At 49.3% G+C, this 25,777-nt stretch overlaps 1 protein-coding gene across 2 annotated transcripts in view; it reads left to right on the forward strand.

Annotated features, from left to right (window-relative positions):
* Positions 1 to 25,777, forward strand: part of LOC144592184 (teneurin-3-like) — a 2,027,615-nt gene that overhangs the window by 1,391,850 nt on the left and 609,988 nt on the right. The window lies entirely within an intron of this gene.

The following is a 25,777-nucleotide window of genomic DNA, read 5'->3' on the forward strand; positions in this document are numbered from 1 at the left end:
ACAGGTGCCTTGCGTTAAAATTCGCCCCCATATGAGGGGGGGCCTACAGTTTCCGGGCCTACAGTGTCCGGGCCTACAGTGTCCGGGTCTACAGTGTCCGGGCCTACAGTGTCAGGGCCTACAGTGTCCGGGCCTACAGTGTCCAGGCCTACAGTGTCCGGGCCTACAGTGTCCGGGGCTAAAGTGTCCGGGCCTACAGTGTCCGGGCCTACAGTGTCCGGGGCTAAAGTGTCCGGGCCTACAGTGTCCGGGCCTACAGTGTCCGGGCCTACAGTGTCAGGGCCTACAGTGTCAGGGCCTACAGTTTCAGGTCCTACAGTGTCCGGGGCTAAAGTGTCCGGGCCTACAGTGTCCGGGCCTACAGTGTCCGGGCCTATAGTGTCCGGGCCTACAGTGTCAGGGCCTACAGTGTCAGGGCCTACAGTGTCAGGGCCTACAGTGTCAGGGCCTACAGTGTCAGGTCCTACAGTGTCCGGGGCTAAAGTGTCCGGGCCTACAGTGTCCGGGCCTACAGTGTCCGGGCCTACAGTGTCCGGGCCTACAGTGTCCGGGCCTACAGTGTCCGGGCCTACAGCGCCCCCCCGGGCCTAATACAGGACAAGGGCGGTCCCGTACAGGACAAACCAATTTAGCCCAAAATGCTGGATATCCCGGCTAATACGGGACAGTTGGCGACCCTAGTTACACGTGACAATAATAAACTAATCTAAACCAAGACTGTCACCTTTCCGTGTTGCTCTGTACCTTCCAAAACTCCTAAACTCTCTCAACTCTCTGTACAAATCTCCCAAAACTTCCAAAACTCTAAATGTCGTGTGTGGAACAAATGAGACCAGGGTGTGCTGTGTAAACAATAGTTCAACACCCCAATATCAGTATTTCGGTCTGTTTCAAATTGTCCAGAATTGCAGGAAATGAGTAGCAGCTGCGTGATTAAATAACCCACAGTCAAAGTATTCAACTCTCCTGTTGACACACAACCCTTTCTGGAAAGTTGCAGCAAAGAGTTATTAATAACCTTTCACAGCAGGTGGGTTCTGCAATAAACCCTTGAACTACTTATTCTCAACAGAGGATGGAGAGTTTCCATGTGGAAACAGGCCCTTTGGCCCATCAGCCGTGCAGCGGTAGAGTTGCTGCCTCACAGCGCCAGAGACCCGGGTTCCATCCCGACTACGGGTGCCGTCTGTACAGAGTTTGTACGTTCTCCCCGTGACCTGCGTGGGTTTTCTCCGAGATCTTCGGTTTTCTCCCACGCTCCAAAGAAGTGCAGGTTTTGTCGGCTAATTGGCTTGGTATAATTGTAAATTGTCGCTAGTGTGTGTGTGTGTTTGTGTTGGATTGTGTTAGTGTGCGGGGATCGCTGGTTGGCACGGACTCGGTGGGCCGAAGGACCTGTTTACTCTCTAAACTAAACTAAACTAAAATTCTTGCTCCAGAAGAAATTGGATCGAGTTCCAGTTTTCTTTTCCTTTTTCATTTTTCCACATTAATTTTGACAGGTCAGAATATCTACATCTGGCTTAAATAAACATCATAGTTTCAAGATTTTAATAATGTCAAAATGTTTCCTTTAGAAGCCCAGGTCCAATGATTGTCGCAGAGGTTTGTTCATTACCTTCTGGGAACTCTGCTACCAAACCCTACGCCTCTCAAATCACGGAGTCAATGAGCTGTACAACATGGACACAGGCCTTTCGGCCCACCTTGTTCATGCATAACTCTGTGGCGCAGCGGTAGAGTTGCTGCCTCACAGCGCCAGAGACCCAGGATCGATCCTGACCACGGGTGCTGTCTGTACGGAGTTTGTAGGTGCTCCCCGTGACCTGCGTGGGTTTTCTCCAGGTGCTCCGGTTTCCTCCCACACACCAAAGACGTGCAGGTTTGCAAGCCAATTGGCTTGGTACAGTTGTAAATTTAGATTTAGAGATACAGCGCGGAAACAGGCCCTTCGGCCCACCGGGTCCGCTCCGACCAGCGATCCCCGCACATTAACACCATCCTACACACACTAGGGACAATTTTTACAGCCAATTAACCTACAAACCTGTACGTCTTTGGAGTGTGGGAGGAAACCGAAAATCTCGGAGAAAACCCACGCAGGTCAAGGGGAGAACGTACAAACTCCGTAAAGACGGCGCCCGTAGTCGGGATCGAACCTGAGTCTCCGGCGCTGCATTCGCTGTAAGGCAGCAACTCTACCGCTGCGCCACCGTGCCGCCCAAATTGTCTCGGACGTGTGTAGGATAGTGTTAGTGTGCGGGGGATCGCTGGTTGACGCGGACTCGGTGGACCGATTGGCCTATTTCAGCGCTGTATCACTAAACTAAACTAAGCATAAACTGAATAGAGTGGGCGTGGAGAGGATGTTTCCACTAGTGGGAGAGTCTAGGACCAGAGGGCACAGCCTCAGAATTAAAGGACGTTCCTTCAGAAAGGAGATGAGGAGGAATTTCTTTAGTGAGAAGGTGGTGAATCTGTGGAATTCATTGCCACAGAAGTCCTTGGAGGCCGATTGAATGGATATATTTAAGGCAGAGATAGATTAATTCTTGATTAGTACGGGTGTCAGGGGTTATGGGTAGAAGGCAGGAGAATGGGGTTAGGAGGGAGAGACACTATAGACCCGGGAGACAGTGTAGGCCCGGACAGTGTAGGCCCAGTCAGTGTAGGCCCGGAGAGTATAGGCCCGGACAGTGTAGGCCCGGACAGTGTAGGCCCGGAGAGTATAGGCCCGGACAGTGTAGGCCCAGTCAGTGTAGGCCCGGAGAGTATAGGCCCGGACAGTGTAGGCCCGGACAGTGTAGGCCCGGACAGTGTAGGCCCGGACAGTGTAGGCCCAGTCAGTGTAGGCCTGGACAGTGTAGGCCCGGACAGTGGCCACTGGCTGGGTGAGGTCACGTGGGGCGCGGGGCGGTGACGTCACCTTTTGTCCCTTATTTGGGAGTGAGATAGTTGGCAACCCCTAAGGCAGAGGGAGATAGACTCTTGATCAGTACGGGTGTCAGGGGTTCTGAGGAGAAGGCAGGAGAATGGGGTTTGGAGGGAGAGATAGACCAGCCACGATTGAATGGTAGAGTAGACTTGATGGGCAGAATGGGCTAATAGACAATAGACAATAGGTGCTGGAGTAGGCCATTTGGCCCTTTGAGCCAGCACCGCCATTCATTGTGATCATGGCTGATCATCCACAATCAGTACCCCGTTCCTGCCTTCTCCCCATACCCCCTGACTCCGCTATCCTTAAGAGCTCTATCTAGCTCTCTCTTGAATGCATCCAGAGAATTGGCCTCCACTGCCTTCTGAGGCAGAGAATTCCACAGATTTACAACTCTCTGACTGAAAACGTTTTTCCTCATCTCAGTTCTAAATGGCCTTCCCCTTATTCTTAAACTGTGGCCCCTGGTTCTGGACTCCCCCAACATTGGGAACATGTTTCCGGCCTCTAACGTGTCCAACCCCTTAATAATCTTATACGTTTCGATAAGATCTCCTCTCATCCTTCTAAATTCCAGTGTATACAAGCCTAGTCGCTCCAGTCTTTCAACATATGACAGTCCCACCATTCTGTGAATTAACCTAGTAAACCTACGCTGCACGCCCTCTATAGCAAGAATATCCTTCCTCAAATTTGGAGACCAAAACTGCACACAGTACTCCAGGTGCGGTCTCACTAGGGCCCTGTACAACTGCAGAAGGACCTCTTTGCTCCTATACTCAACTCCTCTTGTTATGAAGGCCAACATTACATTGGCTTTCTGCACTGCCTGCTGTAATTTATGAACTTGTGGATGTCCCCGTGGAATGTCCCGCTTCCCGTCTACACACTGGGCAAGGAGGGTTGCAGCTCCCCTGCCACATCGTTGGCAGAAGTGTGAACAGCTGGCGACGGCCATGATGAATCCTCATGGCTCCACAAGTCACAGCTTGTAAGGTGAGAAGGACCTGTTTATCCCCAAGGCTCAAGACTGTTTGGTTGTCAGCAAACACGCACAACGGTGGAGACACAAAGAACTGCAGATGCTGGTTTACAAAATAAAACCCACAGAGAGTGTCATGGAGTCACACAGCGTGGAAACAGGCCCTTCGGCCCAACCTGCCCGCACCGCCCAACAATGTCCCATCTACATTGTGTCCCACCTGCCTGCGTTTGGTCCATATCCCTCCAAACCTGTCCTGCGGCGAGAATTATTTTTTTTTCACCCAGAGTTGTGAATCTGTGGAATTCTCTGCCACAGAGGGCAGTGGAGGCCGATTCACTGGATTTAAGAGAGAGTTAGATAGAGCTCTAGTGGAATCAAGGGATATGGGGAGAAGGCAGGCACGGGTTACTGATTGTGGATGATCAGCCATGATCACAATGAATGGCGGTGCTGGCTCAAAGGGCCGAATGGCCTCCTCCTGCACCTATTTTCTATGTTTCTCTGTTTCTATCAAGAGCATAATTTGGAAACACAACACATTAAGGGATCACTGTCATTTTAGTTTAGTTTAAAGACATTTCACGGGGATATTCAGTTTATATTTAGGTTTATATCTAAATGTTACGTAAACAGTTTCTCTGCCGACTTATATAAGTTCTTAAGTGATCGGGGCAGAAGCAGACTTGCCGACATGGACTCGGTGGGCCGAAGGGCCTGTTTCCATCCTCTAAACTAAACTAAACATAACCTGAATAGAGTGGATGTGGAGAGGATGTTTCCACTAGTGGGAGAGTCTAGGACCAGAGGGCACAGCCTCAGAGTTAAAGGACGATCCTTTAGGAAGGAGATGAGGAGGAATTTGTTTAGTCAAAAAGTGGTGAATCTGTGGAATTCTTTGCCACAGACGGCAGTGGAGGGCAAGTCAATGGATATTTTTAAGGCAGAGATAGATAGATTCTCGATCAGTGCGCGTGTCAGGGGTTATGGGGAGAAGGCGGGAGAATGGGGTTGGGAGGGAGAGATAGACCAGCCACGATTGATGGGCCAAATGGCCTAATTCTGCTCATATCAATTATGGACATGAGTTGATATAGGGAACAGCGGATACAGTAGACGAGGTTGGAGGAGGTGCAGGTGAACCTCTGCCTCACCTGCAAGGACTGTCAGTGTCCCTGGATGGAGTTGAGGGGGGAGGTAAAGGGACAGGTGTTGCATCTCCTGTGGTTGCAGGGGAAAGGTACCTGGGGAGGGGGTGGATTATGTAATGTGATCTGGCCAAAAATTAACAATAGTCCTGAGACTGAAGGCAGAAGATTTAGTGCTGTTGATTCGAGGTTTATTTAAGACAAGAGGTTCTGCCAAATCATTAGATCCATTGGCAATGTCCCCAGCTCTGTGCAGTGATCAGCACCCAGACCAACAGGCACAGAGTGCTGGAGAAACTCAGCGGGTCAGGCAGCATCTGTGGAGAACATGGATAGGTGTCGTTTCACAGAGTGCTGGAGTAACTCAGCGGGTCAGGCGGCATCTCTGGAGAACATGGGTAGTTTAGTTTAATTTAGTTTATTGTCGCGTGTACCGAGCTTCAATGAAAAGCATTTTTGTTGCGTGATATCCAGTCAGCGGAAAGACAATACATGATTACAATCGAGCCGTCTACAGTGTACAGAAACAGGATAATGGAAATAACATTTAGTGCAAGGTCAAGTCCGATTAAAGATTGTCCGGGGGTCTTCAATCAGGTAGATGGGAGGTCAGGACCGCTCTCTCGTTGGTGGTAGGATGGTTCAGTTGCCTGATAACAGCCGGGAAGAAACTGTCCCTGAATCTGGAGGTGTGCGTTTTCAAACTTCTGTACCTCTTGCCCGATGGGAGAGGGGAGAAGAGGGAGTGGCCGGGGTGAGACTGGCCGGGGTGATTCGGTTTAAGTTTATTATTGTCGTGTGTACCCAGGGAAAGTAAAAAGCTTTGCTTTGCATTGGATAATACTGTATAAGTCAAACTCAAGTACAATCGTTGGAGCAAAGGGGAAGATACAGAGTACAGAATATAGTTCTCAGCGTTGTAGCGCATCAGTTCCACAGACAAAGTCCAATGTCCACAATGGGGTAGAGGTGAATCGGACAGTGCCCTAGCTTATGGAAGGGCCGTTCAGAAGCCTGATAACAGAGGGGAAGAAGCTGTCCCTGAGTCTGGTGGTGCGCGCTCTCAAGCTTCTGTACCTTCTGCCGGGCGGGAGCGGGGAGAGGAAGGGATGGCCGGGGTGGGACAAGTCATTGATTATGTTATCTGCTCCATCTCTAAACTAAACTAACGATCACCTCCTTTTTAACAATAGAAAGCAATGAGCGATGCATTGATTTAGTCTTTGCCAATTGCAATGGTATGAACTTGAACAATGAGTCAATTTAACTTCTGGCACCCGACAACCTGGCCTTTTAAACAGCTGGATCAATTAATTTTGTCGTGACTTCATGCTCCAGGTCCCACCTTTTGAAGGATGAAATTAAACGAGATAAACGGTACGTCGATAGGGATTTGGATGAGTTTTTAAAAGATTTCATAGCGAATTTAAAACTAAATTTGTCGGAAGGAACTACAGATGCTAGTTCCACGCCAAAGATAGACACAAGATGATAGTTACTCCAAAGTTTTGTGTCCATTTAAAACTATATCACCTTAGACTTAGAAACATAGAAAATTGGTTCAGGAGGAGGCCATTCGTCCATTCGAGCCAGCACTGCCGTTCACTGTGATCATGGCTGATCATCCACAATCAGTAACCCGTGCCTGCCTTCTCCCCATATCCCTTGATTCCGCTAGCCCCTAGAGCTCTATCTAACTCTGTCTTAAATCCATCCAGTGAATTGGCCTCCACTGCCCTCTGTGGCAGAGAATTCCACAAATTCACAACTCTCTGGGTGAAAAAGTTCCTTCTCACCTCAGTTTTAAATGGCCTCCCCTTTATTCTTAGACTGTGTGGCCCCTGGTTCTGGACTCCCCCAACATTGGGAACATTTTTCCTTCATCTAGCTTGTCCAGTCCTTTTATAATTTTATACATTTCTACAAGTTCCCCTCTCATCCTTCTAAACTCCAGTGAATACAAGCCTAGTCTTTTCAATCTTTCCTCATATGACAGTCCCGCCATCCCAGGGATCAATCTGGTGAACCTACGCTGCACTGCCTCAATAGCAAGGATGTCCTTCCTCAAATTAGGAGACCAAAACTGCACACAATACTCCAGATGTGGTCTCACCAGGGCCCTGTACTCTACTTTAGCGAAACAGCTCAGAAACAGGCCCTTCGGCCCACCGAGTACATGCCGACCAGCGATCACCCCGTACACTACCATTATCCTACACACACACACAGGGATAATTTACAATTTTTACCAAAGCCAATTAACTTACAAACATGTAGGAAGGAACTGCAGATGCTCGTTTAAACCGAAGATAGGCACAAAAAAGCTGGAGTAACTCAACGGGTCAGACAGCATCTCTGGAGAAATTGAATAGGTGACGTTTCGGGTCGAGACCCTACTATAACTTACAAACCTGTACGTCCTTGGAGTGTGGGAGGAAACCGGAGCTCCTGGAGAAAACCCACTCGGTCATGGGGAGAACGTACAAACTCCATACACCCGTACTCAGGATCAAACCCGGGTGTCTGGTGCTGCAAGGCAGCAACACGACCGCTGCGCCACCGTGCTGCCCTGTTTACCTATGTTTTCTCCCCAGAGATGCTGCCTGTCCCACTGAGTCACTCCAGCATTTTGTGTCAACCTTCGGTTTAAACCAGCACTTGCAGTTCCTTCTTACACATTTACACCGATCAGCCAATACATTATGACCACTGACAGGCGAAGTGAATAACACTGATTATCTTGTTACAATGGCACCTGTCAAGGGGTGGGATATATTAGGCAGCAAATGAACAGTCAGTTCTTGAAGTTGATGTGTTGGATGCAGGAGAAATGGGCAGGAGTAAAGACCTGAGCGACTTTGACAAGGGCCAAATTGTTCTGTCCAGACGACTGGGTCAGAGCATCTGTGAAACGGCAAGGCTTGTGGGGTGCTCCCGGTCAGCAGTGGTGAGTACCGACCGACAGTGGTCCGAGGAGGGACAAACCACAAACCGGAGACAGACAGGGTGTTGGGCGCCCAAGGCTCATCGATGCGCGAGGGCAACGAAGGCTATCCCGTCTGGTCCGAACCGACAGAAGGTCGACTGTGGCACAAGTCACAGAAAATGTTAATGGTGGTCACGGGAGGAATGTGTCCCAATACACAGTGCATCGCACCCTGCTGCGTATGGGGCTGCACACGGAGGACCAACAGCATATTAGGCCGCTGGGCATAATGTTTTGTCTCCTCAGGTCATAATGTTTTGGCTGATTGGTGTATACTCGTTTTTTCTCGTTTATGATATTGTTTACAGTGCTTGTTCTGTTTCCTTATTCTGTTGTGCTGCTGCAAGTAAGAACTTCATTGTACTATCTGGGACATGTGACAATAGACAATAGGTGCAGGAGGAGGCCATTCGGCCCTTCGAGCCAGCACCGACATTCAATGTGATCATGGCTGATCATTCTCAATCAGTACCCCGTTCCTGCCTTCTCCCCATACCCCCTGACTCCGCTATCCTTAAGAGCTCTATCTAGCTCTCTCTTGAATGCATTCAGAGAATTGGCCTCCACTGCCTTCTGAGGCAGAGAATTCCACAGATTCACAACTCTCCGACTGAAAAAGTTTTTTCTCATCTCAGTTCTAAATGGCCTACCCCTTATTCTTAAACTGTGGCCCCTGGTTCTGGACTCCCCCCAACATTGGGAACATGTTTCCTGCTTCTAACGTGTCCAACCCCTTAATAATCTTATACGTTTCGATAAGATCTTCTCTCATCCTTCTAAATTCCAGTGTATACAAGCCTAGCCGCTCCAGTCTTTCAACATATGATAGTCCCACCATTCCGGGAATTAACCTAGTAAACCTACGCTGTACGCCCTCAATAGCAAGAATATTGCTTGACATTTGACAATAAACCACTCTGGACTTGACTTTTGAGTTGTATGAAGCCAACTTCAATCACAGATTCGTCCATCTTTGTCATTCTGAACCTCTTCCATGTTTCCCCATTGTCCACGTGACCCTTCACACCTGGCATGTAATCCCTTAGATGCTATTTTTAAAATTAACACTGTTAGCTAATCCTTAAAGCAAACCTCCTGTCATTTTCAGCTTATCGCCCTAAAAAAGCAGTCAGCCACTACATCAGTAAATTAAAATCAAAAGTAATCTTCAGATGCTGCGAATCGGGGAACTCCCAGAGGAGAGGCTGCTTCTTTGACTGATGTTTGGCTTAGTTTAGAGATACAGTGCGGAAACAGGCCCTTCGGCCCACCGAGCGATCCCTGCGCACTAACACTATCCCACACACACTGGCGACCATTTTGTCTACATTTATACCAAACCGATTTAACCTACAAACCCGCACGTCTTTGGAGTGTGGAAGAATACCAGAACACCCGGAGAAAACCCACGCAGGTCACGGGGAGAAGGTACAAACTCCGTACAGACAGCGCCCGTAGTCGGGATGGAACCCGGGTCTCCGGCGCTGCATTCGCTGTAAGGCAGCAACTCTACCGCTGACATTGAGACAGAGGTATTTATTCACAAAATGCTGGAGTAACACAGCAGGTCAGGCAGCATCTCAGGAGAGAAGGAATGGGTGACGTTTCGGGTAGGAAGGAACTGCAGATGCTGGTTTAAACCCACGATAGACACAAAATGCTGGAGTAACTCTGCAGGTCAGGCAGCATCTCTGGAGAACATGGATAGGTGACATTTCAATAGGGAACAATTTACAATTTTACAAAGCCAAATAACCCATAAATATGTATGCCGTTGGAATGTGGGAGGAAACCGGAGCACCCGGAGAAAACCCACGCAGGTCACGAGGAGAACGTACAAACTCCGTACAGACAGCGCCCGTAGTCGGGATGGAACCCGGGTCTCTGGCGCTGTGAGGCAGCAACTCTACCGCTGCACAAAATGTGCTGCCCCACCCCACCTCATTGCACTAGATTTTGACTTGATTGAATTTATGTATCGGAGTAGAAAATGGTGATTGAGAACCTTGCAACGTGGTGCCAAGACAACAACCTCTGTCTCAATATGAGACAGTCTCAAATTCTTCAGTCTGTGATACCTTCGATTTGTACCAGCATCTGCAGTTATTTGCTATTGAGGGCGTGCAGCGTAGGTTCACTAGGTTAATTCCCGGAATGGCTGGACTGTCATATGTTGAAAGGCTGGAGCAATTAGGCTTGTACACACTGGAATTTAGAAGGCTGAGGGGGGATCTTATTGAAACATATAAGATAATTAGGGGATTGGACACATTAGAGGCAGGAAACATGTTCCCAATGTTGGGGGAGTCCAGAACAAGGGGCCACAGTTTAAGAATAAGGGGTAGGCCATTTAGAACGGAGATGAGGAAGAACTTTGTCAGTCAGAGAGTGGTGAAGGTGTGGAATTCTCTGCCTCAGAGGGCAGTGGAGGCCAGTTCGTTGGATGCTTTCAAGAGAGAGCTGGATAGAGCTATTAAGGATAGCGGAGTGAGGGTGTATGGGGAGAAGGCAGGAACGGGGTACTGATTGAGAATGATCAGCCATGATCGGATTGAATGGCGGTGCTGGCTCGAAGGGCTGAATGGCCTACTCCTGCACCTATTATCTATTATCTATTGTCTATTTTCCTACACTTCATGCTTGACATGTGCATTTACAAACTTCTGTTCCTCTTGCCTGATGGGGAGGGGCGAGGGGAGAAGAGGGAGTGTTTAGTTCAGTTTAGTTTATTGTCACATGTACCGAGGTACAGTGAAAAGCTTTTGTTGTGTGCTAACCAGTCAGCGGAAAGACAAAACATGATTACTATCGAGCCGTCCACAGTGTACAGATACATGATAAGGGAATAACGTTTAGTGCAAGGTAAAGCCAGCAAAGTCCGATCAAGGATAGTCCGAGGGTCACCAATGAGGTAGATAGTAGTTCAGCACTGCTCTCTGGTTGTGGTAGGATGGTTCAGTTGCCTGATAACAGCCGGGAAGAAACTGTCCCTGAATCTGGAGGTGTGCGTTTTCACACTTCTGTACCTCTTGCCCGATGGGAGAGGGGAGAAGAGGGAGTGGCCGGGGTGAGACTGGTCCTTCATTATGCAGCTGGACTTGCCGAGGCAGCGTGAGGTGTAGATGGAGTCGGTGGAAGGGAGGTTGGTTTGTGTGATGGTCTGGGGTGCGTCCACAACTCTCTGCGATTTCTTGCGGTCTTGGATGGAGCTGTGATGCATCCTGATAGGGTGGTCACGGTGGCGCGGCGGTAGAGTTGCTGCCTTACAGCGAATTCTGCACCGGAGACCCGGGTTCCATCCCGACTACGGGCGCTGTCTGTACGGAGTTTGTACGTTCTCCCCCTGACCTGCGCGGGTTTTCTCCGAGATCGTCGGTTTCCTCCCACACTCCAAAGACGTGCAGGTTTGTAGGTTAATTGACTTCGTAAATGTAAAAATCGTCCCTAGTGGGTGTAGGATAGTGTTAGTGTGCGGGAATCGCTGGTTCGGCCTGTTTCTGCTCTATATCTCTAAACTAAATCTAAACTAAAATGCTTTCTCCGGCGCATCTGTAGAAGGTGGTGAAAGTTGTAGGGGACGTGCCTAACTTCCTAAGCCTTCTAAGGATGTAGAGGCGTTGGTGAGCGTTCTTGGTCGGTACTTCAGTATGGGTGCTCCAGGAGAAGTTGTTGGTGATATTGACTCCTTGGAATTTGAAATTTTCAACCATCTTTGTTTCGGCGCCGTCAATGAATGAATGAGTGAATGAATGAGTGAATGAATAGACAATAGACAATAGGTGCAGGAGGAGGCCATTCGGCCCTTCGAGCCAGCGCCGCCATTCAATGTGATCATGGCTGATCATTCTCAATCAGTACCCCGTTCCTGCCTTCTCCCCATACCCCCTGACTCCGCTATCCTTAAGAGCTCTATCCAGCTCTCTGTTGAATGCATTCAGAGAATTGGCCTCCACTGCCTTCTGAGGCAGAGAATTCCACAGATTCACAACTCTCTGACTAAAAAAGTTTTTCCTCATCTCAGTTCTAAATGGCCTAATCCTTATTCTTAAACTGTGGCCCCTTGTTCTGGACTCCCCCAACATTGGGAACATGTTTCCTGCCTCTAACGTGTCCAACCTCTTAATAATCTTATACGTTTCGATAAGATCCCCTCTCATCCTTCTAAATTCCAGTGTATACAAGCCTAGTCGCTCCAGTCTTTCAGCATATGACAGTCCCGCCATTCATGGAATTAACCTAGTAAACCTACGCTGCACGCCCTCAATAGCAAGAATATATTTTCTCAAACTTGGAGACCAAAACTGCACACAGTACTCCAGGTGCGGTCTCACTAGGGCCCTGTACAACTGCAGAAGGACCTCTTTGCTCTTATACTCAACTCCTCTTGTTATGAAGGCCAACATTCCATACACTCAGTACATACAGCACCCGTAGTCGGGATGGAACCCGGGTCTCTGGCGCTGTGAGGCAGCAACGCTACCGCTGCGCCACCGTGCCGCCCAGTTGAGCTATTGAGCCCATTGAGTTCCTCCAGAACTCTGTGTTTTGTTTAACACTAAAAAGAAGGCAGAAGTTCACAGACAGCCCCTACTTTTTAATGGTGATTCCATTGTTGCTTACGTGACAAAGATTTGTGTTGTTCCTGCTGCACAAGACTTTCTTCTGCAGTCAAAGTAGGTTTTTAGAGGGAACAACGTCATTCATTCGGATTGTGCAGAGCATGAAGTGGAACAAGTAATTCCCAGTGGACCGGGCATTCCCCAGAGCTCTGGGTCCATCTTGCTCTGATATTGGTGTCGGAAGGAACTGCAGATGCCGGTTTACAACGAAGATAGACACAAAATGCTGGAGTAACTCAGCGGGTCAGGTAGGGTTGCCTACTTCCTCACTCCCAAATAAGAGACAAAATGTTACGTCACCGTCCCGCGCCCCACGTGACCACACCCAGCCAGCGGCCCATGTACTCCCGCTCCACCAATGGCGGCCGCCCAGGCCGGGACTCTGGGTTGCTATGCAACCTCTCTTGGGGGAACACACTCGGCCCCGCTCCCCGAACACACTCCGTTAGCCTACACTGTCTGGGGCTACAGCGGCCTCCGGGCCTACAGCGTCTGGGCCTACAGTGTCCGGGCCTACAGCGTCCGGGCCTACAGCTTCCGGGCCTACAGCGCCCCCCGGGCCTACAGTGTCCGGGTCTACAGCGTCCGGGCATACAGCGTCTGGGCCTACAGCGTCAGGGCCTACAGCGTCCGGGCCTACAGCGTCAGGGCCTACAGTGTCCGGGTCTACAGCGTCCGGGCATACAGCGTCCGGGCCTACAGCGTCAGGGCCTACAGTGTCCGGGCCTACAGTGTCCGGGCCTACAGCGCCCCCCGGGCCTAATACAGGACAAGGGCGGTCCCGTATGGGACAAACTAATTGAGCCCAATATACAGGATGTCTCGGCTAATACGGGACAGTTGGAAACCCCTAGGGACAGGCAGCATCTCCGGAGAAAAGGAACATGTGACGTTTCTGGTCGAGACCCTTCTTCAGACTGAGAGTCAGGGGAGTGAAACTAGTGATATGGAAAGGTACACAGAACAAATTATCCTGACAACCCAGCAGTATGAACATTAATTTCTCTAATTTCAAGCAACCCATGAAATCCCAGCATCTTGCTCTGATGTTTGACTGCACACCGTAAACCAGTCATGAACTGCGTAGTCTCTCCAACATGGCTGCTTAAATACACCGATCAGCCAAAACATTCTGACCTGATGAGCCAAAACATTATGCCCACCTGCCTAATATGCTGTTGGTCCTCCGTGTGCAGCCCCATACGCAGCAGGGTGCGATGCACTGTGTATTGTGACACATTCCTCCCGTGACCACCATTAACATTTTCTGTGACTTGTGCCACAGTCGACCTTCTGTCGGTTTGGACCAGACGGGATAGCCTTCGTTGCCCTCGCGCATCGATGAGCCTTGGGCGCCCAACACCCTGCCTGTCGCCGGTTTGTGGTTTGTCCCTCCTCGGACCACTGTCGGTCGGTACTCACCACTGCTGACCGGGAGCACCCCACAAGCCTTGCCGTTTCAGAGATGCTCTGATCCAGTCGTCTGGCCGTAACAATTTGGCCCTTGTCAAAGTCGCTCAGGTCTTTACTCCTGCCCATTTCTCCTGCATCCAACACGTCAACTTCAAGAACTGACTGTTCACTTGCTGCCTAATATATCCCACCCCTTGACAGGTGCCATTGTAACAAGATGATCAATGCTATTCACTTCACCTGTCAGTGGTCATAATGTTTTGGCTGATCAGTGTAGAAACATAAGACATATGTGGAGCAACAAAATCTTGAAGCTGCCAAAGAAAAGAATGTGTGAAGATCAAGACCTTGTTCCAGCCCTCATGAATGTTTCATAGATACGTGAACGTTTAATTTGAACATGAACATAATGTTTAAGAAGCAGTTAGACTGGTACTCGGATAGGACAGGTTTGGAGGGATATGGGCCAAACGCAGGCAGGTGGGACTAGTGTAGATGGGGCATGTTGGCCGGTGTGGGCAAGTTGGGCCGAAGGGCCTGTTTCCACACTTATAGAGACATATGAAATTATAAAAGGACTGGACAAGCTAGATGCAGGAAAAATGTTCCCAATGTTGGGGGAGTCCAGAACCAGGGGCCACACACAGTCTAAGAATAAAGGGGAGGCCATTTAAAACTGAGGTGAGAAGAAACTTTTTCATCCAGAGAGTTGTGAATTTGTGGAATTCTCTGCCACAGAGGGCAGTGGAGGCCAATTCACTGGATGAATTTAAGAGAGAGTTAGATAGAGCTCTAGGGGCTAGTGGAATCAAGGGATATGGGGAGAAGGCAGGCACGGGTTACTGATTGTGGACGATCAGCCATGATCACAATGAATGGCGGTGCTGGCTCGTAGGGCCAAATGGCCTCCTCCTGCACTTATTGTCTATGTTTCTATCACTCGTTGACTCTATAGGGGATCTAAGAAGTGACTCTATAACATCGATTTCTTACAGCAGGCACCAAAATGAGATGCAACTAATTCTGTCTCTATAAAATCCTCCCAATTAACTTGCAGTATTAATGAAACCAGCATGCAATATTAATGAATTGAGGCGTCACGTTGGCGCAGCGGTAGAGTTGTTGCCTCGCAGCGCCAGAGACACGGGTTCCATCCTCACTACTGGCACTATCTCAGCGGAGTTTATACGTTCTCCCTGTAACCTGCAGGTTTGTCGGTTAATTGGCTTCGGTAAAATTGTAAATTGTCCCTAGTTCAGTTTAGTTTATTGTCACGTGTACCGAGGTACAGTGAAAAGCTTGTGTTGCGTGCTAACCAGTCAGTGGAAAGACAATACATGATTACAATCGAGCCGTCCACAGTGTACAGATACATGATAAAGGGAATAACGTTTAGTGCAAGGTAAAGCCAGTAAAGTCCAATCAAGGATAGTCCGAGGGTCACCAATGAGGTAGATAGTAGTTCAGCACTGCTCTCTGGTTGTGGTAGGATGGTTCAGTTGCCTGATAACAGCCGGGAAGAAACTGTCCCTGAATCTGAAGGTGTGCGTTTTCACACTTCTGTACCTCTTGCCCGATGGGAGAGGGGAGAAGAGGGAGTGGCCGGGGTGAGACTGGTCCTTCATTATGCAGCTGGACTTGCCGAGGCAGCGTGAGGTGTAGATGGAGTCGGTGGAAGGGAGGTTGGTTTGTGTGATGGTCTGGGGTGCGTCCACAACTCTCTGCGATTTCTTGCGGTCTTGGATGGAGCTGTGATGCATCCTGATAGGGTGGTCACGGTGGCGCGGCGGTAGAGTTGCTGCCTTACAGCGAATTCTGCGCCGGAGACCCGGGTTCCATCCCGACTACGGGCGCTGTCTGTACGGAGTTTGTACGTTCTCCCCCTGACCTGCGCGGGTTTTCTCCGAGATCGTCGGTTTCCTCCCACACTCCAAAGACGTGCAGGTTTGTAGGTTAATTGACTTCGTAAATGTAAAAATCGTCCCTAGTGGGTGTAGGATAGTGTTAGTGTGCGGGAATCGCTGGTTCGGCCTGTTTCTGCTCTATATCTCTAAACTAAATCTAAACTAAAATGCTTTCTCCGGCGCATCTGTAGAAGGTGGTGAAAGTTGTAGGGGACGTGCCTAACTTCCTAAGCCTTCTAAGGATGTAGAGGCATTGGTGAGCGTTCTTGGTCGGTACTTCAGTATGGGTGCTCCAGGAGAAGTTGTTGGTGATATTGACTCCTTGGAATTTGAAATTTTCAACCATCTTTGTTTCGGCGCCGTCAATGAATGAATGAGTGAATGAATGAGTGAATGAATAGACAATAGACAATAGGTGCAGGAGGAGGCCATTCGGCCCTTCGAGCCAGCGCCGCCATTCAATGTGATCATGGCTGATCATTCTCAATCAATACCCCGTTATTGCCTTCTCCCCATACCCCCTGACTCCGCTATCCTTAAGAGCTCTATCCAGCTCTCTGTTGAATGCATTCAGAGAATTGGCCTCCACTGCCTTCTGAGGCAGAGAATTCCACAGATTCACAACTCTCTGACTAAAAAAGTTTTTCCTCATCTCCGTTCTAAATGGCCTAATCCTTATTCTTAAACTATGGCCCCTTGTTCTGGACTCCCCCAACATTGGGAACATGTTTCCTGCCTCTAACGTGTCCAACCTCTTCAGTTTAGTTTATTGTCACGTGTACCGAGGTACAGTGAAAAGCTTGTGTTGCGTGCTAACCAGTCAGCGGAAAGACAATACATGATTACAATCGAGCCGTCCACAGTGTACAGATACATGATAAAGGGAATAACGTTTAGTGCAAGGTAAAGCCAGTAAAGTCCAATCAAGGATAGTCCGAGGGTCACCAATGAGGTAGATAGTAGTTCAGCACTGCTCTCTGGTTGTGGTAGGATGGTTCAGTTGCCTGATAACAGCTGGGAAGAAACTGTCCCTGAATCTGGAGGTGTGCGTTTTCACACTTCTGTACCTCTTGCCCGATGGGAGAGGGGAGAAGAGGGAGTGGCCGGGGTGAGACTGGTCCTTCATTATGCAGCTGGACTTGCCGAGGCAGCGTGAGGTGTAGATGGAATCAACGGAAGGGAGGTTTGTTTGTGTGATGGTCTGGGCTGCGTCCGCCCTTTTCTTGTGGAGAAACGTTGCCTAACCAAGGTGCTTTGAACTCGTTAATGCAGCCTCTGCATTTGCTAAACAGCGGCATGGTGGCGCAGCGGTAGAGTTGCTGCCTTACAGCGAATGCAGCGCCGGAGAAACGGGTTCCATCCCGACTATGGGCGCCGTCTGTACGGAGTTTGTACGTTCTCCCCGTGACCTGCGTGGGTTTTCTCCGAGATCTTCAGTTTCCTCCCACACTCCAAAGACGTGCAGGTTTGTAGGTTAATTGGCCTGGTGTAAGTGTAAAAATTGTCCCTAGTGTGTGTAGGATAGTGTTAGTGTGCGGGGATCGTTGGTCGGCGCGGACCCGGTGGGCCGAAGGGCCTGTTTCCGCACTGTATCTCTAAACTAAACTAAACTGTGTCTGCGTCACAAAGCGATGTTCTGAAACTCTCTGGAAAGTTAAAGCATGCATTTTGATGGGGTTTGTAAACATTCGTTTCAAGATCATTTGTGCAGTCTCAGCTCACCTGGTCTGGTTTCCCCTCGTTCTGAGAACTCAAAATCACCCATCCCTCTCTCACAATCTCAATAATACTTTAGTATAAAAAAATAACTGCAGATGTTGGTACAAATCGAAGGTATTTATTCACAAAGTGCTGGAGTAACTCAGCAGGTCAGGCAGCATCTCGGGAGAGAAGGAATGGGTGACGTTTCGGGTCGAGACCCTTCTTCAATAATACTTTATTAGCTAAGTATGTTTTTGCAACATACGCTCAGATGTTAATTCCACGCCCCCGCGATGGGGCTCAAAGTTAGTCCTGAGCAAGGCCGCCAGCTCCGCGATGTTAGGCCGCAGAGCGATCAGAGATACGATCCGGAAAACAATCGCATCTCCGGTGAGGGCCTGACCCAGTTACGCGATTTTTAAGGCGACTGCCGGCGACTGTCAAAGTCGTAGCAGATCACCGACATTTTCTTTTCCCCTATGACAATGACCACGACAATGACCGTGACAATGACCACAACAATGACCATGACAATGACCGTGACAATGACCATGACAATGACCACGACAATGACCACAACAATGACCACGACAATGACCACGACAATGACCGTGACAATGACCACGACAATGACCGCGACAATGACCACGACAATGACCACGACAATGACCACGACAATGACCACGACAATGACCGCGACAATGACCACGACAATGACCACGACAATGACCGCGACAATGCCGAGTCAGGTCGACACGAGTTACTTTCTTTGTGAAACTAGCGCCTGGCGAAGAGATTACACCGTCTTCGGAAACATCGCCAAATCCCCACGCTTACCTGACCGTCAAACCGTCGCCTCCAATCCACCCGTCAAATGTCCTGACGGTAAATAAACTGGTTAAACAAAACTATCTTCTGGTATCTTCAGATGCCTTTTCTTAATTTAATATTACGTGCTTCTAAACGCATCTGCGACAACCTAGCAAACCTGGGGACAGCGTGCGACAGACAGCGCCCGCAATAAGCTGCCGTACCTGGCCACAAGCCAGCTGCCGCACAGAAATGTCTAGCAGGTAAATGTTTCCGCGACGCGCCGAGATCCGCTACGATTCATTGAAGACTCCTCACGATCACGATCACGATCACGATAACGCCCGCCCGCGACACCCCGGCCAACGTTCAGCCACAGCCTAGTCACCAGCAGTCACCTTAACATCACCTAACTGGGACAGGCCGTTAAGAGATTGAACAAAACATTTCCCCCGACCCCCCCCACCCCACCCCACCCCACCCCCCCCCCCCACCCCCCCCGTCCCCCACATAAAACAAACCACAGAACATTTACACAAACTTTAAAAACTCACCAAAAATAACAATAAAAGTTTGAGAAGGACAGACAGACTGTAGGCGAGGCTGCCAGCGTGCGGCGCCCCCTGCTGGCCATCTCCCTTCGCATTTCACCTCGCCTTTTCTCACCCCATCTCACACACCTTTTGTCTCCTGATCACCTTTGGACTTTGGGAAAATAGCGTGGAAACAGGCCCACCTAGTCGGCGCCGACCAGCGGTCACCCTGTACCTCAGCACTATCCTGCACGCACTAGCAAACGCTTACAATTTGACAGAAGCCAAATAATCTACAAACCTGCACGTCTTTGGAATGCACATTCCATGTTTTGGGATATGTATATGCGTGTGTGTGCGCGTGTGCATGGTGACTATGTCTGTGTGCGTGTGTGTGTGTGTGTGTGTTTGTGTGTGTGCGTGTGTGTGTGTGCGTGCGTGTGTGTGAGTGTGTGTGTGAGTGTGTGTGTGTGTGTGTGTGTGTGCGTGTGCGTGTGGATGCGCGCGTGTGTGTGTGAGTGCGTGTGTATGTGAGTGCGTGGGTGTGTGTGTGTGTGAGTGTGTGTGTATGTGAGTGCGTGTGTGTGTGAGTGTGCGTGTGTGTGTGAGAGAGTGTGAGTGAGTGTGTGTGTGTGTGTGTGTGTGTGTGTGTGTGTGCGTGCGTGTGCGTGCGCGTGTGTGTGTGTGAGTGCGTGTGTGTGTGAGTGCGCGTGTGAGTGCGTTTGAGTGTGTGTGTATGTGAGTGCGTGTGTGTGTGAGTGTGTGTGTGTGTGTGTGTGTGCGTGTGTGTGTGAGTGCGTGTGTGAGTGTGTGTGTGTGTGTGTGAATGTGTTTGTGTGTGTGTGAGTGTGTGTGTGTGCATGTGTGCGTGCGTGTGTGTGAGTGTGTGTGTGAGTGTGTGTGTGTGTGTGTGTGTGTGTGCGCGTGCGTGTGTGTGTGAGTGCGTGTGTATGTGAGTGCGTGGGTGTGTGTGTGTGAGTGTGTGTGTATGTGAGTGCGTGTGTGTGTGAGTGTGCGTGTGTGTGTGAGAGAGTGTGAGTGAGTGTGTGTGTGTGTGTGTGTGCGTGCGTGCGTGTGCGTGCGCGTGTGTGTGTGAGTGCGTGTGTGTGTGTGTGTGAGTGCGCGTGTGAGTGCGTGTGTGAGTGTGTGTGTATGTGAGTGCGTGTGTGTGTGAGTGTGTGTGTGTGTGCGTGTGTGTGTGAGTGCGTGTGTGAGTGTGTGTGTGTGTTTGAATGTGTTTGTGTGTGTGTGAGTGTGTGTGTGTGCATGCGTGCGTGCGTGTGTGTGAGTGTGTGTGAGTGTGTGTGTGTGTGTGTGTGTGTGTGCGCGTGCGTGTGCATGCGCGCGTGTGTGTGAGTGCGTGTGTATGTGAGTGCGTGTGTATGTGAGTGCGTGTGTATGTGAGTGCGTGTGTGTGTGAGTGCGTGTGTATGTGAGTGCGTGTGTATGTGAGTGCGTGTGTATGTGAGTGCGTGGGTGTGTGTGTGTGAGTGTGTGTGTATGTGAGTGCGTGTGTGTGTGAGTGTGCGTGTGAGTGCGCGTGTGAGTGCGTGTGTGAGTGTGTGTATGTGAGTGTGTGCGTGTGTGCGTGTGTGTGTGTGTGTGAGTGCGTGTGTGAGTGTGTGTGTGTGTGTGTGAATGTGTTTGTGTGTGTGTGAGTGTGTGTGTGTGCATGCGCGTGAGTGCGTCTCTTTGCTCAACAACTACTCTTCCTCAAAAGGACACTTAAAAGGGAAGGAGGTTCTTTGGGCGATACTTGTTAGCTGTACCTAATGACGTGATGCTGGCACTCGCCAGCTGGAACATGAAGCTTATTTTTAGAAAAAGTAGTAAAAGCAAGTGCTGAAGGTGTACTTCTTCCAACAGCAGAGAGCAGCGTGCCTGGGGCTGGTGTTGCCAGGAGTGAGTTTCCGGGCAAGGGCCACACATCAAACAAAATAAAAGCCAGAAAGCTCTTCCAGAAGAGAGGCGTGCAATTGAAGAGATTTACAGGAGAGAGAGAGAGAGAGAGAGAGAGAGAGAGTTGCTGGATCAGAATCAGGTCTCTTTTGACTCATTCAAGAGTCAAGAAGCACGAGTGTTTTACTTCGTGTGTCCCAGATAGAACAATGACACTCTTAATTGCAGCAGCACAACAGAATATGTAAACATAGTACACTGTAAACAATATGAAGGTATTTATTTCACAAAATCAGAGCATCGAGTATAGAAGTTGGGATGTAATGTTGAAATTGTACAGGGCATTGGTGAGGCCGAATCTGGAGTATGGTGTGCAGTTCTGGTCGCCAAATTATAGGAAGGATGTCGACAAAATGGAGAGGGTACAGAGGAGATTTACTAGAATGTTGCCTGGGTTTCAGCACTTAGGCTACAGAGAGAGGTTGAACAGGTTGGGCCTTTATTCTTTGGAGCGTAGAAGGTTGAGGGGGGACTTGATAGAGGTTTTTAAAATTTTGAGAGGGACGGACAGAGTTGACGTGGGTAGGCTTTTCCCTTTGAGAGTGGGGAAGATTCCAACAAGGGGACATAGCTTCAGAATTGAGGGACAAAGGTTTAGGGGTAACATGAGGGGGAACTTCTTTACTCAGAGGGTTGTGGCTGTATGGAATGGGCTTCCGGTGGAAGTGGTGGAGGCTGGCTCGATTTTATTATTTAAGAGTAAATTGGATAGGTATATGGATAGGAGGGGATTAGAGGGTTATGGTCTGAGTGCAGGTAGATGAGACTAGGTCAGGGAGAATGGTCGGCGTGGACTGGTAGGGCCGGACAGGCCTGTTTCCATGCTGTAGTTGTTATATGTTATATGTTAAAATGCTGGAGTAACTCAGCAGGTCAGGCAGCATCTCAGGAGAGAAGGAATGGGTGACGTTTCGGGTCGAGACCCTTCTTCAGACTGATATGGGTCGACTGAGCTTGTATTCGCTGGAATTTAGAAGATTGAGAGGGGATCTTACAGAAACATATAAAATTCTTAAACGACCAGAACCAGGGGCCACACAGTCTAAGAATAAAGAGGAGGCCATTTAAAACTGAGGTGAGAAAGAACTTTTTCACCCAGAGAGTTGTGAATTTGTGGAATTCTCTGCCACAGAGGGCAGTGGAGGCCAATTCACTGGATGGATTTAAGAGAGAGTTAGATAGAGCTCTAGGGGCTAGTGGAATCAAGGGATATGGGGGGAAGGCAGGCACGGGTTACTGATTGTGGATGATCAGCCATGATCACAATGAACGGTGGTGCTGGCTCGAAGGGCCGAATGGCCTCCTCCTGCACCTATTTTCTATGTTTCTCTGCCAATTTATATATTTTCCCCTTTTTTTTGACCTCCCAACATGTAGCACAAAACTTTGCTCAGATGAATATCGACCCGAAAGGTCAGACCATTCCTTCTCTCCAGAGATGCTGCCTGACCCGCTGAGTTACTCCAGCACTCTGTGAAACGTCATCTATCCATGTTCTCCACAGATGCTGCCTGACCCGCTGAGTTACTCCAGCACTCTGTGAAACGTCACCTATCCATGTTCTCCACAGGTGCTGCCTGACCCGCTGAGTTGCTCCAGCATTTTGTGTCTACCTTTGATTTGCTCAGATAAGACTTCATCTGCCTTTTCTCTGCCCATAAAGGATGTTCTTTTGGGAAGGAGATGAGGAGGAATTTCTTTCGTCAGAGGGTGGTGAATCTGTGGAATTCTCTGCCACAGAAGACACTGGAGGCCAAGTGAATGGAGCGTGGGAGGTCACGTCTTTGGAGTGTGGGAGGAAACCGGAGCTTCCCGGAGAAAACCCACGCAGGTCACGGGGGGGAGAACATACAAACTCCGTACAGACGGCGCCCGTAGTCGGGATGGAACCCGGGTCTCTGGTGCTGTGAGGCAGCAACTCTACCGCTGCGCCACAGTGCTGCCCCTTTAATGCATCAAACGTTGAGTGGTTACAGCTGGGCGAGTTCAGGAATCTGACCAGATGAACCAGAAATTTCAAACAATTGAAAATTAGATTTAGAAAGGAGACGTATTAGAGACGAGGGTAAGCCGTTTTGTCATCCAATAACCTTATGATTGATCTGCTCAGCATCATTTACTTGTCTTTGTTTTACTTCCTTCCCCCCCCCCCCCCCCCCCCCCCCTCTCCTCATAAAAACCTGCCAGTCATAATATTATGTATGGCATGTTGAAACAGTATCAGGGGAAGACATTGTTCCAGGTTACCAGAATACTTTACTTGAAGAAAGTGCTTCCAGATTGAACATCAGATTGGCCTGCTTTTAATTTATAAAATTGCAGTCCATAATCGCAGTCTACTCCACCATTCAATCACGGCTGATCTATCTTTCCCTCTCAACCCCATTCTCCTGCCTTCTCCCCCATCACCTCTGACACCCGCACTAATCAAGAATCTATCAATTACTGCCTTAAAAATATCCATTGACTTGGCCTCCAAAGCTAGCGGTTGCCAACTATCTCACTTCCAAATAAGGGACAAAAGGTGACGTCACCACCCCGCGCCCCACGTGACCTCACCCAGCCAGCGGCCACGTGGTCCTGCTCCACCAATGGTGGCTGCCCGGGCCGGGAGGCGGATTGCTACAGTGTCCGGGCCTACAGTGTCCGGGCCTACAGTGTCCGGGCCTACAGTGTCCGGGCCTACAGTGTCCAGGCCTACAGTGCCATCCGGGTCTAATACGGGATAAGGGCGTTCCTGTATGGGACAAATCAATTTAGCCCAAAATACGGGATGTCCCGGCTAATACGGGACAGTTGGCAACCCTGCCCACAGCCGTCTGTGGCAATGAATTCCACAGATTCACCACCTTCTGACTGAAGAAATTCTTCCTCATCTCCTTCCTAAAGGAACGTCCTTTAATTCTGAGGCTGTGCCCTCTGGTCCTGGACTCTCCCACTAGTGGAAACATCCTCTGTGTATAATTTATAAAATTGCAGTCCATTATTCTTGAAATGTCCCAGGATAGCTGTCTGGTTAGAAAAAAATAGGTTGCTAAAATCAGACAAATCAGGATCAGCGTCACGGTGGCGCAGCGGTAGAGTTGCTGCTTTACAGTGGGTTCCATCCCGACTACGGGCACTGTCTGTACGGAGTTTGTACGTTCTCCCCGTGACCTACGCGGGTTTTCTCCGGGATCTATCGTTTCCTCCCGCACTCCAAAGACGTGCAGGTTTGTAGGTTGATTGACTTTATATAAATGTAAAATTGTCCCTGGTGTGTGTGTAGGATAGTGTTAGTGCGCGGGGATCGCTAGTCGGTGTGGACTCAGCGGGCTGAATTGCCTATTTCCGCTCTGTGTCTCTCAACCAAACTACACTGAACTCCAAAGACATACCAGTTAGTAGGTTATAAGAAAAACAACTGCAGACGCTGGTTTAAGGTAGACACAAAGGTAGACACAAAATGCTGGAATAACTCAGCGGGTCAGGCAGCATCTCTGGAGAACATGCATAGGTAACGTTTCACAGAGTGCTGGAGTAACTCAGCAGGTCAGGCAGCATCTCTGCAGAACATGGATAGGTGACGTTTCACAGAGTGCTGGAGTAACTCAGCAGGTCAGGCAGCATCTCTGGAGAACATGGATAGGTAACGTTTCACAGAGTGCTGGAGTAACTCAGCGGGTCAGGCAGCATCTCTGGAGAGAAGGAATGGGTGACGTTTCGGGTCGAGACCCTTCTACAGACTGATGTCAGGGGAGGGGGCGGGACAGAGATAGGATGTAGTCGAAAACAGGACGACTGGTGGGAGGACTAGGAAGGGGGAGGGGATAGAGAGGGAAAGCAGGGACTATCCGAAGTTAGAGAAGTGAATGTTCATACCACTGGGGTGTAAAAGTTAGTAGGTTAATTGGCTTCGGTAAATCGTCCCTCGTGTGTAGGATTGTTGTGCTAGTGTACAGGGATTGTGCGGACACGGTGGGCCGAAGGGCCTGCTTCTGTAAACTAAACCAAACAAAACTAAACTAGACTTTTGCCAGGATGGCGGGACTGTCAAATGTTGAAAGACTGGAGCGACTGGGCTTGTATACGCTGGAATTTAGCAGGATGAGAGGGGATCTTATTGAAACATATAAGATTATTAAGGGATTGGACACATTAGAGGCAGGAAACATTTTGTTCCCAATGTTGGGGGAGTCCAGAACCAGGGGTCACAGTTTAAGAATAAAGGGTAGGCCATTTAGAACGGAGATGAGGAAAAACATTTTTCAGTCAGAGAGTTGTGAATCTGTGGAATTCTCTGCCTCAGTTCTCTGGATGCTTTCAAGAGAGAGCTAGATAGAGCTCTTAAAGGTAGCGGAGTCAGGGGGTATAGGGAGAAGGCAGGAACGGGGTACTGATTGAGAATGATCAGCCATGATCACATTGAATGGCGGTGCTGGCTCGAAGGGCCGAATGGCCTCCTCCTGCACCTATTGTCTATTGTCTATTGTCTATAGAAGAATTTTAAAAAGAATGGCAATTCGACTATCTCCTGCTCAGCCTGACAATCGGTTCCACGGGAAACGATAAGCGATCTGATGGGCTTATCCGACCTTAGTTGACTGCACTTCTGTACCTGGCATTTTTCTTTTCTTTTAATGAGCAGGATTATTTTAAGAATGGTGCTCTGGGACTTTAGTCAGCGGCACACACAGTTGAGATTAGCCGCCGAGCATTTTATTTTAATCCTTTACAAAAACAACCTTTTTCCCCTCTTCAAAGATCTCATTATCTTCATCTCACGTAGCTTTGTTTGAGCTCCA

The sequence above is a fragment of the Rhinoraja longicauda genome, chromosome 3 (genome assembly GCF_053455715.1).
Source record: "Rhinoraja longicauda isolate Sanriku21f chromosome 3, sRhiLon1.1, whole genome shotgun sequence".
Lineage (NCBI taxonomy): Eukaryota > Metazoa > Chordata > Chondrichthyes > Rajiformes > Arhynchobatidae > Rhinoraja > Rhinoraja longicauda.